Source organism: Bactrocera dorsalis, chromosome 1 (genome assembly GCF_023373825.1).
Source record: "Bactrocera dorsalis isolate Fly_Bdor chromosome 1, ASM2337382v1, whole genome shotgun sequence".
NCBI classification, from domain to species: domain Eukaryota; kingdom Metazoa; phylum Arthropoda; class Insecta; order Diptera; family Tephritidae; genus Bactrocera; species Bactrocera dorsalis.
This window is the reverse complement of record NC_064303.1, coordinates 4,226,486-4,243,847: the sequence shown is the minus strand read 5'-3', so window position 1 is coordinate 4,243,847 and position 17,362 is coordinate 4,226,486. Positions and strand designations below refer to the sequence as shown.

General features: G+C 36.3%; 1 long non-coding RNA gene across 1 annotated transcript in view; it reads left to right on the top strand.

Moving 5' to 3' along the window:
- Positions 1 to 17,362, top strand: part of LOC125775849 (uncharacterized) — a 71,801-nt gene that overhangs the window by 52,358 nt on the left and 2,081 nt on the right. The window lies entirely within an intron of this gene.

The window sequence follows — 17,362 nt, the reverse complement described above, 5'->3', positions numbered from 1 at the left end:
AATATTAGTGGAAGAGGAACAAGGTGGAGTCGTAAAAAAGTACAAATATTTCCAACTGAAAGATATTTTATGACTCATTGTCAAATGATGTCCAATGCTGTAAGGCTGGGATTCTGAGAACTTGTTGACTTTTCCGTCTTTGCAAGATAAGATTAAGGCTGAAATACCTTGGACTCCATATCGTGTAAAGGAATTTATGATGAGTCTCAAGGAAGTTTTCTATAAGTGATGTCAAATATCAGGAGGCCAACTGTGAACCCAGTTTTGAATATACGAAAAAGAACTTAACCTAATCTTAACGCGATCCAAACCTCTAAATGAGTTAGATAGCTTTTGCAGAACTGAGATTTGAAAAGATTTAGGGTTTACAAGAAAAAAATTAGCATATTTAGTAAGTTACTAAAAAATATTTTTTCTCATCTGTTATAAACATCAAACTTTAAAGCATATTAATTCCCGGATAAATGATTTTTTTCCAATTGACCACTCTCATTAAATAGAATACATTTGAAATGTATTGAAACTTAATCGCATTAACATTTATTGAAACAATAGCGCAAATAGCTGAATTTGCTTTTCAACTAAAGTTTCACAAAAAAATAATGTTTTCGCCGTAAGCAAATCGGCTCAAAGTGCAGCTGACAGCGGGGGTTCTGTTTTTGTAAGTGAAAAACAAAAATTTTAAAATTTTTTCGCTGAAAATTAGCTCTGCTTTTGATGTCTGTGAGTTTAATGAAAAGTTTGGATGTAGCAAAATCCCAATAAAAAATGATGTAAACAAAATAGAAATAAATAGAAGAAAACAACATTTTTTATAATATTTTTTAAGCATTTTTTTTCACGTCACTCCATTCTGCTGACAAATTTTTCGCGACTGTGATTAATGACAGCCTTTCCGCCATTGCTGCATGGCGCTAAATAAAAATCTGCTTGTGTGTGTATGTGTGTGTATATACTATGTGTGTCATGTAACTGACATGCCATGCAACATGATAAATAATCGTTTTGTACCCGAGCAGCAGGCAAAAAGTAAATAAATATCCAGCAAAATAGTTGTTACGGAGTGAATTATAGAATTGTCCTTGAAATAATTCGCTAAAGATACAATAAATTATGCTGTTTATGGAGCTTCATTGGTTAAATACAAGATTAATTTATAGTTATGTGTTTGTGGTAGAACTTGCATTGTAGTTATTAGCAACAATTTTAACAAGAATTAAGTTTCTTTCCGAGAAACATTTTTTTAAATTTGTTATCAAAATTTCAAGTGAAATTTATTAAATTCTAATTGAAAACAACCAAAATGTAGGCTACATACAATTTTATAGCAAAAAACGTTGCCTGCTTTTAGGGTTGACATATATTTTTAGAGTTTTTACGCAAGAAGTTTATGGTTTTGATAATCTTAAGGCAATAAATGTTAATTTTACATATATTTTTCGAAATTTTTTATCGTTTGTTTGAGGTATCGATTTGAAATTTTGATCGGTTCCTTTTTTCCCTACAAAGCTGCTCATTTGTCGGAACCAATATCGAAATAATGTAGCGTATAGCTGTTATACAAACTGATCGTTCAACCTCAGAGCCTTGTATGGATAAACTTTTTTATTTGACAACCAAAGACAAGTGTTTGTATAAAAAAATATTTTTGTCATTTGACAAGACCTCTTCACTATATTTTCCAGAGAATATTCGCCAAGTCAACGTTGTTCAGATCCAATCACTACTACTTATGAATAAATTATTCATCACTTTATTTCACCACTATATCAAGTAACTGCCATAAAACCTGATATATCAAGATATCTTCCCGAAATTTTGCATTAATATTTGTCCTAGGCAATCAAAGAATCTCTGAATAAATTACTCAGATCCGACCACTAGAGCAGGCCATACAAACTGACAGCTCAAAATCAAGTTATCAAGTTTTTGTATGGGAACTTGATGATTTCTTGGGTGTGTTCTAGCTTCGGTGAAATTGATGTTAACGTGTTTTCCTGTTAGCAATTAATAGTACTAAAAATTTGAAAATGCCTTTTTGAAAACAGCCAAAATGTAGGCCATGTTTATCTTCACCACTAAAAAAATGTTGCCTACATTAGGCTTAGTATAGGTTAGTTTACTATCTCTCTGCAAAACTTATATCATTTTACTTATCTAAGCAAGTTATTGCTAGTTCTGCGTAGAATTTTCTATATTTTCTATTTAAAAAAGTTTAAAATCAATTTATCTTCCCTCAAAAATCGCTTAAAATGTACGCTCACTTTGAACTTTATACAATTTAAGCCACATTGTAATCACAATTTTTCGGAAAGAAATCACTTTTGCGAATTTCAAGCATCACTCAGCAGCTTTTAAGGATATCGTGGCGGCCTGTTAGCTCTGCCAGCCACACAGCAGCTCCAGCCGTATCAGTCACTTCACTCACTTGGCTGGCTCACTTCAATACGCCTGTGAGTTGCGCATGAATTGGCAAAAGCGCCTTAATTACTGCCGCTGCCGCTGTCGCTGTTGTTGTTATTGTTTTTATATTTTATTGTGGTATGTACTTTTTTCGGCATTCCTGGCAACTTCACTGCCTTTGGCTATGTGGATTCGCCTGCATTTCGAGCTTAATTAAAAATTATTTTCTACATAAAAAACATACACTGGGCTTTATTGCCGGCAAAAGCGCGCAAAAACGTTGGCGCAAAAAAAAAAATAAAAATACTATAAATATGCCTGCAGTGCAAAAAAGAACGCTCAAAAACTGAAAAGCATACACAATTACAGATACCAAATAGCTCAGGCCACTTCATGGCACGCTGAAATATTAATTAACAAATACGCCGAAGTAAGCAAGAAAAAACAATAAATAATAAACAAAAATTTAATGAGTGAAAAAGCTTGTCAGAAATTACTGGTTAAATGGATTTTGAAGCATATTCGCTTAAATTCTGCAATTTCATTATATAATATATATGTCCATACATATATGCACGTCGCCTGTGTCAATATGCTTTTAGTGCAAATAAATGCACGTCGCTTTTAATGCGAGATTTATTTATTTAGACAGTTCAGCGCTTTGAAATGCAAATAATTCCTTTATTAATTTTTTGAACGTTAAAATGAACAACGGCAGGTCTGAAGTGGCTTTGCTTACACAAGAATTTTTTTATATTTTAAGGCTACAGGGTGCAACAACTTTTATTACGTTATATAAAGACAGGCAGAGTGGATGTGTGACAACATATATTCGTGGTCCTGTGGGAGGCGTATTGTGAAACCACCAGAACTAAAATTCATAACTCTATTTTGCCCACTCTAAACCATGAAGACCAAAAGTTTTCTTTGTGAAACTTTGAGGACCACGCCAAGGAACTCACGACCATTAGTTGCGATTATTTTCTTTTAAAAAGCTTCGCATAGAAGATTTTAAACATTCTTTTTCTCTTCTACCTCTTGTTAGCTTCTATAGTAAACTTTTTATGGTTTGCTAGTCTTCTGGCATGTCACTTAGACACTGACCGGTTAACACTTGAGCTATTATGTCATTAGTTTTGAAATTTTGTAGTCTGAATATTCGGTATGTATTCAATCCCTGCCATTTTTGTCTGCTTGTTGATCATGTTACCGAGATTCAGCTGTATTTATAAGATATTTGTCGATTAATTATCTACAAGTAGCCATAGTCCTTACATATTTTTCACAATCTTAGTGTAAGCTGGCACCTGTTCTGATTAGATCATCTACTATGCAGTTACCAGGAATACCAATATGTCTTGAAGAGATCACTGCATTCTTTCACTATCTTCGAAGAAACCTTAAGGAATTTAATTGATTTCGAAGCCGCTTTGTTATCTGTACTCACATATAAACATATATATAATTTTTATTCTGAGTATATACTTTGCCTGAGCAAGAAGTTTTTAACAATTGTTAAAATATCCGCTTGGTTTGGTAGTTGGAAGACAATTCAAGCAACCTAACTTTGCCCTTTTTTCCACTCTTCTCTGGAAGAAAAAGCAATATTGGGGACCGAATTTAAGTTTACTTCTGCAGAATTTGGAAAATACCTAAATAGTGAGGTAAGAAATGACTGAAACGACTTTTGTTTCAAATTCTGTCAGCGAAAAAATCTGTTGGAAATCGATATTGAAATTATGAAAAATTATTTTTTACAGCTGAAATTAGAATATGATCTCTATCGACAAATATTTCTTCAGAATATGTTGTAACTTGTTCTTTCTTATTCTCATAAACTACATAAAGCATAGGTAGCTAACGGAAAGCGAAAGGTTTGCAAGCAAGCTAAAAACATCTGGCTATAATAACGCCAAAGAAAATTATATTTCCAAGAGAACAGTTCACCAAAAATTGCCAAACTAAGGCAAAGTCGAAGGGTAAAAACTCCTTCTAGAGGGGGACTTCGACTGGGGACTTCAAGTCACATCCTGTCTTAGTCTGGAGTGCGGTGTTCTGATTGTCTGTCTCTTCATCAGCTCTGTCTTCCTGCATCCTGTGTCTCCTGGCAACCATTTTGGGACTGTTAAAGACCGGCCGACCGATTGTCTTATAAGGGTGCAGTGGCGCTTATTTGTCCTTCCCCCCGATGCTTTCAGCTAACGACTTGAGACTCTTGTTGCAGCTCTGTACTTGGCAAAGACTGAAATCGTAAATTGAAGTCAAGGGATACAGAATATAAGACGAAACACCCAAGATTTTAGGGTTGTTCACTGCCGGTATTTTATCATTATCGGCATATATGTTGAAAAATTAATCTCTATAATTTCATGCGGTTGGTCAATATGGTTGCTGGTCATTTAGCAGGGTAGACTTTTCAGAAAATTGCGGTGAACAGGTGGTAATGGACAAAGAGATAGGTAAATCCCACAACAGCCGATACTTTGATAACGTAATAGACCTGGACTTCATTCGGCTAAGGCTTGTTATTTCAAAAGTCTAACCCTATTTTGATCAGTAAATAAAAGATCATCCGAAAGAGAGTAATTTGCGATGCTTATGCTTAGCGTCAGTACCATCCGATCAAATTTGACCAGGACTGATCCATTTGAACTCTGCACAACCGAACCGCAAAAAATTTTTTTAGCATCAGTGCTATAGGATAGGATCTCAAGATATCTTACGAATCGATGCAATAATTTTGGTTAATGTTTTGGATATGACGTGTATCAATTCTCGTCTCGTATCAAAACACCTGAATCGATTTCAAAAGCGACGTCGAGTAGTGGTCGCAAAAGAGATGTTGCACAACGTGGCGGTGCGCCCTACATTCATCAATTGCATCCTTACTGGTGGCGGGGCGTGGGTTCATGAATATGACATCAAAACTTCCCAACAATCTAAAGAATAATGCTCCCAAAATGAAACCGAAAAACAAAATACAATGAAGGCACTGAAGGCCGTCACAGCCGAGACTGGATTAAGTTAGATTAAATTAAATTAAACAACTAAAGGCTTTAGAATCCTATTTTGAGGGCGTTCATAAAGATTTATATGATATGTAAAAATATGGATTTTTTTCTAGTCCGGTTCAAATTTGATCATTCGGTGTATAAAGAATTTTTGTGAGTTCTCGAAACCTAGCAAGCGAAGAAAACTGTCCATTCCTTTCAAAAACACCAAAATATCATAAAGAGGGGGATGAGTTTGAGTACCTCATTTCACTGTGTACATAGCCTTAGGTTAAATTTGAGGTACACAGAATATGAGAAATTATTAATTTGCTAGGGAATTGAAAATTTTCGTGTCTGTCTTTATGAGTACACAGATATTTATGTATGAGTGTGTTGTTTATTTATCTAGTTGTTGTGTGTGTGTGTGTGGGTATACTACTGAGTGACTAAACGGAAAACATTCTAGGGTGAAACAATTTTTCCGCTAAAATTCACAGCGCAGCAAAATCCATATGCCAATCACACAATAATAACAACAAATAAGCACACATTACCCGCACATTACATGAAGGCTTTTTTTGGGTCATTGAGGACTCTAGTCGTTTGATGTGGAAGTAGTATTTTTGCACTGCTTGTTGTTGCTTTTGTTGTCTTCGTGCTTTACTTCACCGACAACAATTTTTCCTTCATGTCGATTGGAAGAAGCGTTAAAAAGCAAATATATCGTAAACATGCATGTCAATATACTCTAAATGCACACACACACACATACTTAAGCGTTGGTAGAACTACAAGAACAAAAGACAACATGCTTGTTTGCGCGCTTGAAATGAAATTGATGTGTTTATTTTTTGCGCTTTGCAATTTTATCTAGCCAAACATTGATGAGGAACGCACAACAACAGCAACAAATGCGTCGCCAGCGCCGGTCTGCACCGCACACCACGAGCTTGCTGCCGCTGCGCCAGCGACTGTCACCGTCGTCACTATCAAAATCATCATCACTGTCGCCATTAACATCGCTCATCGTGGAATATATATTCCTCATTGGCGCTTTATCAGCACAATGCAGTGGTAGATAGCTGGCGAGGGGCTTGGGGGCTGCAGGGTATGCATTGCAAATTTTCTCCAGTCGTCGGTTCGCCTGTGCGACTCTACTTACCGTAGTTGTTTATTTTTTTCGACTTCTTTCACCAGCAGCTAGACAAACAAACAAATAAAAATGTTGCATATGAGTAAGTGTGTGTGTGTGTGCTGACGCTTCGATAGACAGTTAGGCGAGCGTTTTATTTGCGACAAATAAATATGTGCATGAAATTTCGCAAATATCCAGCTATGTGTGTGTGCGAAACTATGCTTTCAAGCGAATCGATAGCTTTTTAATATTGACACATGTGCCCCTGTGTGTCGGTGTGTCGGAGTGTGCGCGCTTGCATGTGTGCTTAATATTTAAAAATATTAGATAACACGCAACAGCGAGGAAAATAAACAATTTCCACTCAACGTGTGTTAGTTTTATTGCACTTCCATTAAAATGCTCGCTGCAGTTGTTCTAAAGCCGCAAGGACGGGGCGGGTGGCATGCAACTTATTGATAAACACATTTGCACTTAAGAAAGTCACAGTCTTAGTCTCATGACTCATGTGAGTGTTGAGTGAAAGGCGATCCGTGTTGGCGTCTCAAATGTTATTGATATGCGATGTGTTTATATAGTGGCTACGTGACTGCTCCCCTTTGAACTGATGGCCCCCCACTTGCTTTTAGCGTGCAGAATAAATGAATATATCAGTGATTGGCGAGTGGTTTTAAGGAAGTTTATTTTTTAAGTGCAGGACAGAATGTTTCTTTCTGTTTCAATGAATTGCATTTCATAACCATAAACCTCTAATAAGTTCATAAAAAAGCTTCTTAATTTCATTTAATAGTTCTTTACAGCTTTTTGTCAAAGGATTTTCTTTTCTTTGTGCCATTTGTTACACCTTAAGATTTTTTCATGTCAGTTGCTAAGTTATATAAAAAGAAGTTCTTATTGTCCTACACTGACTAGGATATACATACTAAGTTTATCACGAAGCTTGTAACACCCAAAATCAAACGTCAGAGATCCTATAAAGTATATCTATAAATAATCAGCGTAATCGTGTTCGTCTGTCCGTACGTCAGACCGTCCTCTGTATATACGCCCCCTACTTCCTCAGTTTTTTGTGGATTCGATCTGAAGTTTCCCCTTTTTCTCATGGAGCTGCTCATTTGTTGGGTCCGCTGATATTGGAGAGCATATAGCTGACATGCCAACTGAACGAAACTAAGTTCTTGTATGGAATATTTTGTATTTGTGAATGATAACAGATCAATTGAAAAATCTCCAGCCTCTAACATAGTTGACGCTACTAGTTAACATTTATCTTTAAAGGGCGTATGTATAAATTGGGACGGAAGATCAGTTAGTGGATTGCATCTTTTTCAGTGAAGCAATTTTTGTTATTGTGAAAAAAATGGATAAAAAATATTCCGTGTGTTCATAAAATATCTCTTTTTGAAGAGAAAAACCCGTTTAAACAAAAACTTGGCTTGAAGATGAGTTTCTGCTAAGTTTGCTAAACTTTGACATGATGAAATGAGCACCGAAGACGGTGAACGCAATGGACACCCAAAAAACGCTGGTACCGACGAAAACACCAAAAAGTCCACAAAATAACTGTTGATGACCGTAAAGTAAAGTTCTTTGAGATAGCAAACTCTCTAAAGATATCAACTGAACGTGTACATCATATCATTCACGAATATTTGGGTATGAGAAAGCTCTGCCAAAGCTTGAGCCAAGATTCTTTGTAAAAATTTGAAAGTGTTTACCTGGTTTGGAAACTTGGCTTGATCTTGGGAGGCAAAAAAAGATTTGAAGATTCGAAACTGCAAGCTTTACACGATGCTGATTGTTGTTGTTGTGAAATACAAAACTACCACGCATAAGCTTTTTAAAGCTTATCAGTCCTTTTAGAATATTTAAAAACGGCGGAATACATTCACAACCAAGGAAATTTGGTGCCATATGAGTTGAAGCTAAGGCAACGTTGAACGACAATTTTGCATGTCAAAAATGCTGCTTCAATGTTTCAGAAAGAAGTCGTTTTCGGATTGTAACTGGAGATCAAATAGATTCATTATGACAATCCCAAATGTAAAAAATGCTTTGTGAAGCCTGAATATCCACGACGCCAAGGTTATGTTGTAAATTTGATAAGACCAGATGGGCGTGTTGTGCTATGAGGTTCCAAATCCGCTACCGACAACAACACATAAAATTAAAGCCAAAACATTTTGCGACTAGACACGTGGCAAAAATTTTCCAACACGCCAACTACTTCCTTTTTTTCACGCCGGTGAAAAACTATTCAGAAAGCAATCCAAACTTTGCCTTTTCTGACTACGATTTGTTTCGGTTGCTCCAAAACGCCGATTTACTTTTGACCAGCAAGCCTTGGCAGTTCAAATATGGGATTCCATAAATTTCCAAAAAGAAGGAAAAGTGTTATTGCTGCAGATATTTTCATAAATGTTATTGTACATTACATAAATAAAGGTTCAAGGGTTGAAAAAACGAACAAACATAGCTATAGACCCTATATGGAAACAAAGTATACAATTTTTAGACTATTTCTTAGTTGAGAGCTTAATAAATCCATTGATGAAGTAAGATCTCTCGCTGTCACGTAACCAACTATCCAAACAGTCTTTTATATTAAAATGTAAGCATTTTTGTTAGACCCCTGGTGAACTATCAAAACCTTTATACTAAAATACTTAATATTGACTACGGAAGATTACATACCGATAGATTATTTCTTAAAACTCTATATACCATTGCTTTTTCTCTAATCCCTATTTCGAATTTCTTATTTTTGATCATTAATGAATGCACTGAAGAGTTTTAAACTAAAAACGTTCTGAAGAATTCCAGATATACACTGAATATTTCCTCAGTTTAAAATGTTTTGTAGGTTAAGGTAAACGAAGTTGAGTGACGTGATTGTTTGTTTTCTTGTTTTAGTGATATACCGAAGGCAGTTTCAATATAATTTTCTTTGGATTTCAAGCATTCTGTTCAGCTTAACGTCAGAAGACTATTCCTGTGGAGTTTTCCAGCCTTATTTGTTGCGCTTTATTAGCTCATAAAGCCTTCGATAGGCGTTCTTGGCTTGCTTGCATTAGTTGTTTTACTCGATATCGAGTTGTTTTTCTCTGAATATCCTGAAGATAGCTCTATTTTGTATCCTCTTGATATTATATAATTTCTATGGCCTGAATCAAAAAATAAATTCAAAGAAACTAACTTTTGACGTCTAAATGTTTTTTGGTCCCCTTAAGTGATCTACGTGTGTTTTGATGGCCGAAAAAAGCCTACTTTCACCAATTTTTGTTCATATAGTTAATAAAATAATTTATTATAGCTTTTGAGCATATCAAAGTGCAAGGATTACATGGATTTTGACGGCAAAAATTGCCCATTTGTTCACGTAATAAATGAAATAATTTATTGTACATTTTCAACATATCAAAGAGCAACATTTGAATAATATTTTGTGTGGTTTTAATACAAAATTTGTGGTGGAATTGCAATTGACAGGTGATTTCTAAAGGCTCCGCCTTAAAACGCCTCTTCGCGGTGGTCAGCATAATGCACGAAGAATTTATCTAAAACCAAAAATATCAAATCTCATTGTTTAGAAGTTGTGTATCGGGCGTGACTATTCAAAGTATTTAAAAAAAAAATTGATTTTTGGTAAAGTTGCTTACAAAACAATATGGTCAATATGATTTTATGTCATTTTGTACCAGAAATTGACTTGAAAAAATATATTGTAATCGAAAAAGAAATCCTTTCAGCAATCACGAGGTCCTTCTATTTAGAAAAACTGTGAAAATTTTTCAATAATATCGCTAAACTAGCTTCTGAGAAATCAAGACAAGCAAGTTTTCGAAAAAAATACAATTAAACATTGAAGTTACCGACCGACCTAGTCCGACGTTCGGCTCTCCCAAATGGTCTATCTCCTACACTTTTATTCTAATCGCTTGAAAACTTTAGGAAATATTCTAAACACAGAAATATATAAAAAAGTAAAAATCGTTGTTTCAAAATCCACTAAACCCCTTAAGGAACATGAGCACATAAAATCTTTTTAGTTTAGTTTTGATGTAATCGAAATGGACGCACTTGGCTAGAGAAATGCCAAATAAATTGTGTGAAATTAGCAGCGCTTACGAAACATTTTTTCGCAGAATTTTCACGCGCTCATCAAAAATTATTATGAAATCCAAATATATTTAGAAGATATGGGTCACCATTAAGCAATCCATCGTCACTACATTCCCTCTAGAACGCCAGGACGTATGAGTAACATTTTAGTGAAATGCGTCAGCAACAAAATTACAACAGCAAAATGCGCACAAAATTAGTGCCAAAGTAATTTCCCTTGATGTCTCGGTGTAACCCAAAGAGTGGCAAAGGATTTTAACAGTCAGTGAGCGCTTAAGCAGCAAGTGATTACTCATGAGATTTATATGGCCGCTCGAGGCGGGTGCGCGGTGGCAATTGGACATGCTCGCATGCCTGTGTGTCTGACGGGCACGTGACGCGTTGGCAAGGTTTTAACAAACGTACACATATACAGGCACTAAGAATTCACGGTACGCACACACATACACACACACACTTGTAGCCTTGTAGCTTGTAAGACCTGTCAGCGCTTAGACATTTTTGCCCACTAATCCATATTTATTAGAAACATTTGTGGCTTTGTTCGGGCGTTTAGCATTCTTTGTGCGCGTATTTTGTTCAACAGTAATTTCATTTATTTGCTGCTTTATTCCACTGTGTTTTATTGCTATTTCTTTATTATTGTTTTTCGTTTTGGGTTTTTTGCTCAGCGCTCCGATTATATCTACTCCAATTAATGCCACCCATATTTCGGTCGATTATACTAATTTTCTGTCAGCGATTAGCATCGCGCGTACACGTCGCTCGTACACACCTACTTTCATTCGCCTGCCACTCACACAGCGTTACATATAAACACACACACACGCGTGTAAATTTGAATGTGCCGCGCAGTTGTGTTGGTGTTGAGCGAAAGGTGTGGTCGCTTGATGGAAATTGGAGTGGCACAAAAAGCGAGAGAGAGAAATGTGTGCTGCCAAGCTTTGCGGTTCGTTTGTACTTTGCGAAGGACACGTCTCGCGGTCAAGGTCGTCGGTGCGCTGTGTAATTGGAAATTCCCATTTATTTATATTTATGTGCGTGTGAGTATGTATGGGTGTGTATACGCGCGCTGTGTCACTGCATTAGTAACACAATATGTTGTGCATTAGAAATGGCCTCAATTAATTGTCAAGTAAATACTTTGCATATCAAAGTGAGAGTAGTGGGCGTGGAAAACCAGATTTCTTTCAACTCATATTTTTTAGAGGACATACTATTTTCATTTTAATTAATTAGGGCTGCAGCGAAAATCAATTGTACTATACTCTGAAGGGCTTTACACGGAGTAGATAGTAGATTTGCTAAGTAAATTAGGTTAGGTTACTGCATGAAACCCAAATGGGAGAGGGAGAGAGAGAATAGAATCAGAGAAAAACAGAGATACAAGTCACAGTAATTTTTCAATGATGTGTTCATCCAAAATGAGCATAACATTTTGGGAAAAGTATGAGTCGACTTATCTTTCAGGATACTTAGTCACATGATATTTTCAAGAGTTAAAAAAAAAACATAGATAGAGATAGAAATACATGGAAATGAAAAAAGAGAGACAGATATGTCAAGAGTTGTATATACTTATAAAGAGTTGTAACGGGTGATTTTTTTGAGGTTAGGATTTTCATGCATTAGTATTTGACAGATCACGTGGGATTTCAGACATGGTGTCAAAGAGAAAGATGCTCAGTATGCTTTGACATTTCATCATGAATAGACTTACTAACGAGCAACGCTTGCAAATCATTGAATTTTATTACCAAAATCAGTGTTCGGTTCGAAATGTGTTTCGCGCGCGTGTTTTGTTCAGCGATGAGGCTCATTTCTGGTTGAATGGCTACGTAAATAAGCAAAATTGCCGCATTTGGGGTGAAGAGCAACCAGAAGCCGTTCAAGAACTGCCCATGCATCCCGAAAAATGCACTGTTTGGTGTGGTTTGTACGCTGGTGGAATCATTGGACCGTATTTTTTCAAAGATGCTGTTGGACGCAACGTTACGGTGAATGGCGATCGCTATCGTTCGATGCTAACAAACTTTTTGTTGCCAAAAATGGAAGAACTGAACTTGGTTGACATGTGGTTTCAACAAGATGGCGCTACATGCCACACAGCTCGCGATTCTATGGCCATTTTGAGGGAAAACTTCGGACAACAATTCATCTCAAGAAATGGACCCGTAAGTTGGCCACCAAGATCATGCGATTTAACGCCTTTAGACTATTTTTTGTGGGGCTACGTCAAGTCTAAAGTCTACAGAAATAAGCCAGCAACTATTCCAGCTTTGGAAGACAACATTTCCGAAGAAATTCGGGCTATTCCGGCCGAAATGCTCGAAAAAGTTGCCCAAAATTGGACTTTCCGAATGGACCACCTAAGACGCAGCCGCGGTCAACATTTAAATGAAATTATCTTCAAAAAGTAAATGTCAAATTTTATGCGTTTTTTTTTTAAAAAAAGTTATCAAGCTCTTAAAAAATCACCCTATACTTTATAAAGAGAGAAAGAAAAAGACGAATATTTATAAATAAAGAGAGAAAGAGCTAAAGAAAGATAAAAAACAAGAGACATATACAAAAGAGAGAGTTAAGCGTTTATCTTAGAGACGTATTTTATTTAGCTGAGTGACAACTTGATTTATTTTCAGTGATCTCTACACCTAAAATGAGCAGAATAAATTCTGCAAAGTATGAGGTTACCTACTTTTGGGAAAATTTTATCACAGAATCTTTTCAAGAGGTAGACATAGAAAGACGCCGAGTCAGAAAGAGAGAGGCAGATATATATTTAAATAGAAGGAAAGAAATATGCCTTTAGATATAGAGAGAAAGGAGACATAGTGAGCTACAGAAACAGGGAAGAAGATAAAAGAGAGAGATAGTTCAACCAACAAATATTCTTTTTCAATGAGTTATAGCTAAATTTATTTTTCGGGATCTCTAAACCTTAAATAAACATAATACAATATATAGAAAGGTTTGAAGTGAATCAAACGGATAGAGAAAATAGAGACAGAGAGAAACAGAATAGAGATATAAACAGACAGAGAGACAAAGAATGGGAAAGTTGGAGTCTGAGAGAGATAGAGATAAGTTAGTTATAAATAAACAGAGAGAAAGATATGAAGAAATAAAAAGACAAAGAGGTAGGGAAAGGCGATAGAGACAGGGATACGAATTTAATGGATCTACGAGTAACAGCTCATTAATCTCTTTGAAGGTTCGATCTTTTTCAGGAGATGAAACCAAGTATTTTGTCGTCATTCTATATATAGGTTTTCTCTTCTTTATACCAATGAACTACTGAAAGTACGAACTGAATCTTCCTGAATAGAATTGACCCTTTTTTTGTTTATAATACAACCAAGTGAATTTGGTTTCTGGGAATTACTGATTACATTGAAGTTCCGAGTAAACATTCTATAATTTATTGAGTAGTAGCTCAAATATCCAATCAAATACAGGCCTCAGTTTACCTTGAACTAGAAGTCAATTTAGGCAGCGCGCTCAACAGCCGCATTATTGCAGATATTTGCATGTCTGCATGAGAGCTAAAATATTTGCATTAGCCCAGAGGTACAGCTACACTTATTAACACACACAGTCACAACTAATATTTCACTGTTATTACTGTTTTGTAATACCGTTAGCTTGTTTGTTCGGTGCGCGTATATCGCCGCTGTCGCATGACTAGCCCCAGTCGTCGAGGTAATGTTTTTGGTGTGGATAATGGAAATTCCAGCACACCCGCCGTTAAATTAAATAACAAACAATAAAAGCTTTTACCAAAACCAGACACTAAGGCGTCGCATAACGGTATGCGGTATGTTCCACGAATAAAGAACCATTTATGCGACGTTCGTTTGCTTGTACACACATGGCTTTGCATGTGTGTGCGCGCAAGTTTTTATGCCACACATGGCCCGTAGCAAATTGCTATGCGCAGACAGAAGTACTTACTTATTGTAATTATTTATTTGTTGAATGCAATATGCATTCACAGTGTCCTTGGAGGTTACTATGAAAGGTGTGTGCAAGGAGCGAATAGTGCATAGGTGGGTTAAATGATTGTTTGGGATTAAGTAATAGATAAAGATATGACGAAAGTGAATTAAAACAAAGAAAAAACATTAACGTTTGGACAGAAGCTATAATACCCTTCACAGCTTCATTTCTTATAGTACATAAGGGTATACAAAAATGTGTATCTTTATTTGAATAAGTCAGTTTGTATGACAGCCATTTACCATAGTAGTCCGATCGAAACAATTTTTTCGCAGATTATACTATCGTCTTGGATAATAATCCGTGTCCATTTCCGTGAAGGTATCTTGTTAAATCAAACAGTTTTCCATAGAAGAAATTAGGGTCGATCGGTAAGTTTATATGGCAGCTACCTCAACCTCAGGTTTGTAGATTGAAATTGTGCCCAAAAAATAAGGTGACATGACGCGTTGCCAGATCAGGTGAATACGGTGGTTGCGGATTGATATGGGTTGAGTTTTTGACGAAATGATCACGAATTACGAGGGCAGTATGGGATAGTGCATTATCGTGGTGTAAAAACGAAGAATTGTCTTTCCACAATTCCGGCCTTTTTAGGCGAATAGCGTTACGCAAACGACGCATAACGTTCAAATAATATTCCTTGTTGACTGTTTGACCGGTTGGAAGGAATTCGTAATGCACAACACTACGATAATCGAAGAAAATAGTCAACATGACCCGATTTTTGAGCGACTTTGGCGCGATTTTTTTGGTCTCGGCTCTCTTTTGACACGATATACGCTCGATTGATCGGTTGTTTCGGGGTCGTAAGCATAGATCCAAGTTCGTCGCCAGTTACAATGCGTTTCATGACACCTTGGTAGTCGGAAAGCATCGTTTCACACACTTCAACGTGACGCCTTTTTTCCAAAAAATTCAATGTTTTCGGTAAAACATCCTTCAAAATGGTATTGGCTGAGCCTTTCGATATACCAACTTCATCAGCAGGGTCTCTTATTGTTAATCGACGGTTTTTCAACACCAAATCTTTGATTTGTTGAACGTGAGCTTCGTCGGTTGAGGTTGATGGTCGCCCTGGAAGCTCTTCGACACGTTCACGGCCAGCTTGGAACTCTCTATACCACTTGTAAACATTTCTTTAGACATAGCCTTATTATGAATATTTTGTCATGAAATTTGACATAAATGTGAGTGAGTACTACCAACCTAAAAAAAAAATAATTCTCCAAATCCTTCGACGCGCGCAGTTTAAATTCAAATGTCACCTTATTCTTTGGGCACAGTTTGTTTGGCTATTATGAATAATCCGGAGATGAGAAGCCCAATGAAATTTGATTCTTTTACTTTAATGGTCATGATGAAAAAAGCAAAAAAGGTATTGTGATTCAGAATCCTTGACTTTAAAATAACTAATAATCGTCTTTGAATGGCCAATGCATTTTTGACTAATGCTGTATCCTTAAATTTGAAACAGAATGTGTTTTGGATACTCCTAACTGTAGTATCTTCCAGAAATATATGCCATCAGGAAAGCTGCTAAGAAAGCTAAATGATTAATCTAATGAAGAAAATTATTATATACGTCGCTAGTCAAGCGGCAATGATTTAATCTCACACCGCATTGTGTCAGAGAGAGTCCTTAGAAGAAGGGACGCAGTAGAGATGGTAGCTGCTTGAAAACTGCTGCAAATACGTAAATTGGGTTCTAGTTCCCTAAAGCATACCAGGAAACGAAATAGCTGATGATGCCAAAAACGCAATCTGCTTAGCTATCAAACCAGTCCAGGAAATAAGCAAGAAGGTAAACAATGCAATTTTCGAAAGGGCTGAAAAATTGGGGTATGCAGGATCGCCAAGACCATTTTCAGGGGAGTGGAATGAAAAAACGAAAGCTTTCTATAAACACTGTCTCCATAACACTGTAGGGCGGACTTACTGGCTTCACATGCGAGTCGTTGGGTATTACTGGCACATGTAGATAGTGCATGGAAGTTTGTATGACAGAGACGCTGGAATACCCCCTCTATTTCTACACGACCTGATCTAGAACTTGGCCTGGGTATCTAGGAGCTTCGAAGTTCAAGGAACTGTATGAAGTATAGTATATAAGTATATTAGATATACAGTCGCTATTAATTTTGCAAAAAGCATTGACATCCTGTGTGATGAATTTGTATTACGTGACAGGTACTGGCTGGCCTAACCTAACCAAAGGCATATACAGTTAAGATGAGGAAATGATAGACATTTTCATTTTAGTTCTTTGTAAGTCACAAAGCTATGAATTTGATTCGCTCCTATTACATGTATATGTTGCTGCTGAAACTGCTTCATTAACTTTAATAATATGGATCTTTCTTGCACAAGAAATTTAATAAATCGGATTCAATCAAAATCCATAAATGATGATTTTTAAACATTTTCAATTAATTTATTATTGACGGTATTTAATAATTATAACCTAAATAGGATATAGTAAGTTTTCCACAAAGTTTTCAAATAATAGCCTGATCAGCCTGACGAACTGATTCGATTTAGCCATGCTCATCTTTCCATTCACCTCTTCGTCTATACAAACGCGAACTAGTTTCTCAGTTCTTTGGAAATCGGATCTTCTTTATTTGACAAATTACCATTACGAAATTTGGCGTGGACTTTTTTCAGAGCATCGCTATAATTTGCGGATATTTTGTTCAGATCGGAGCAT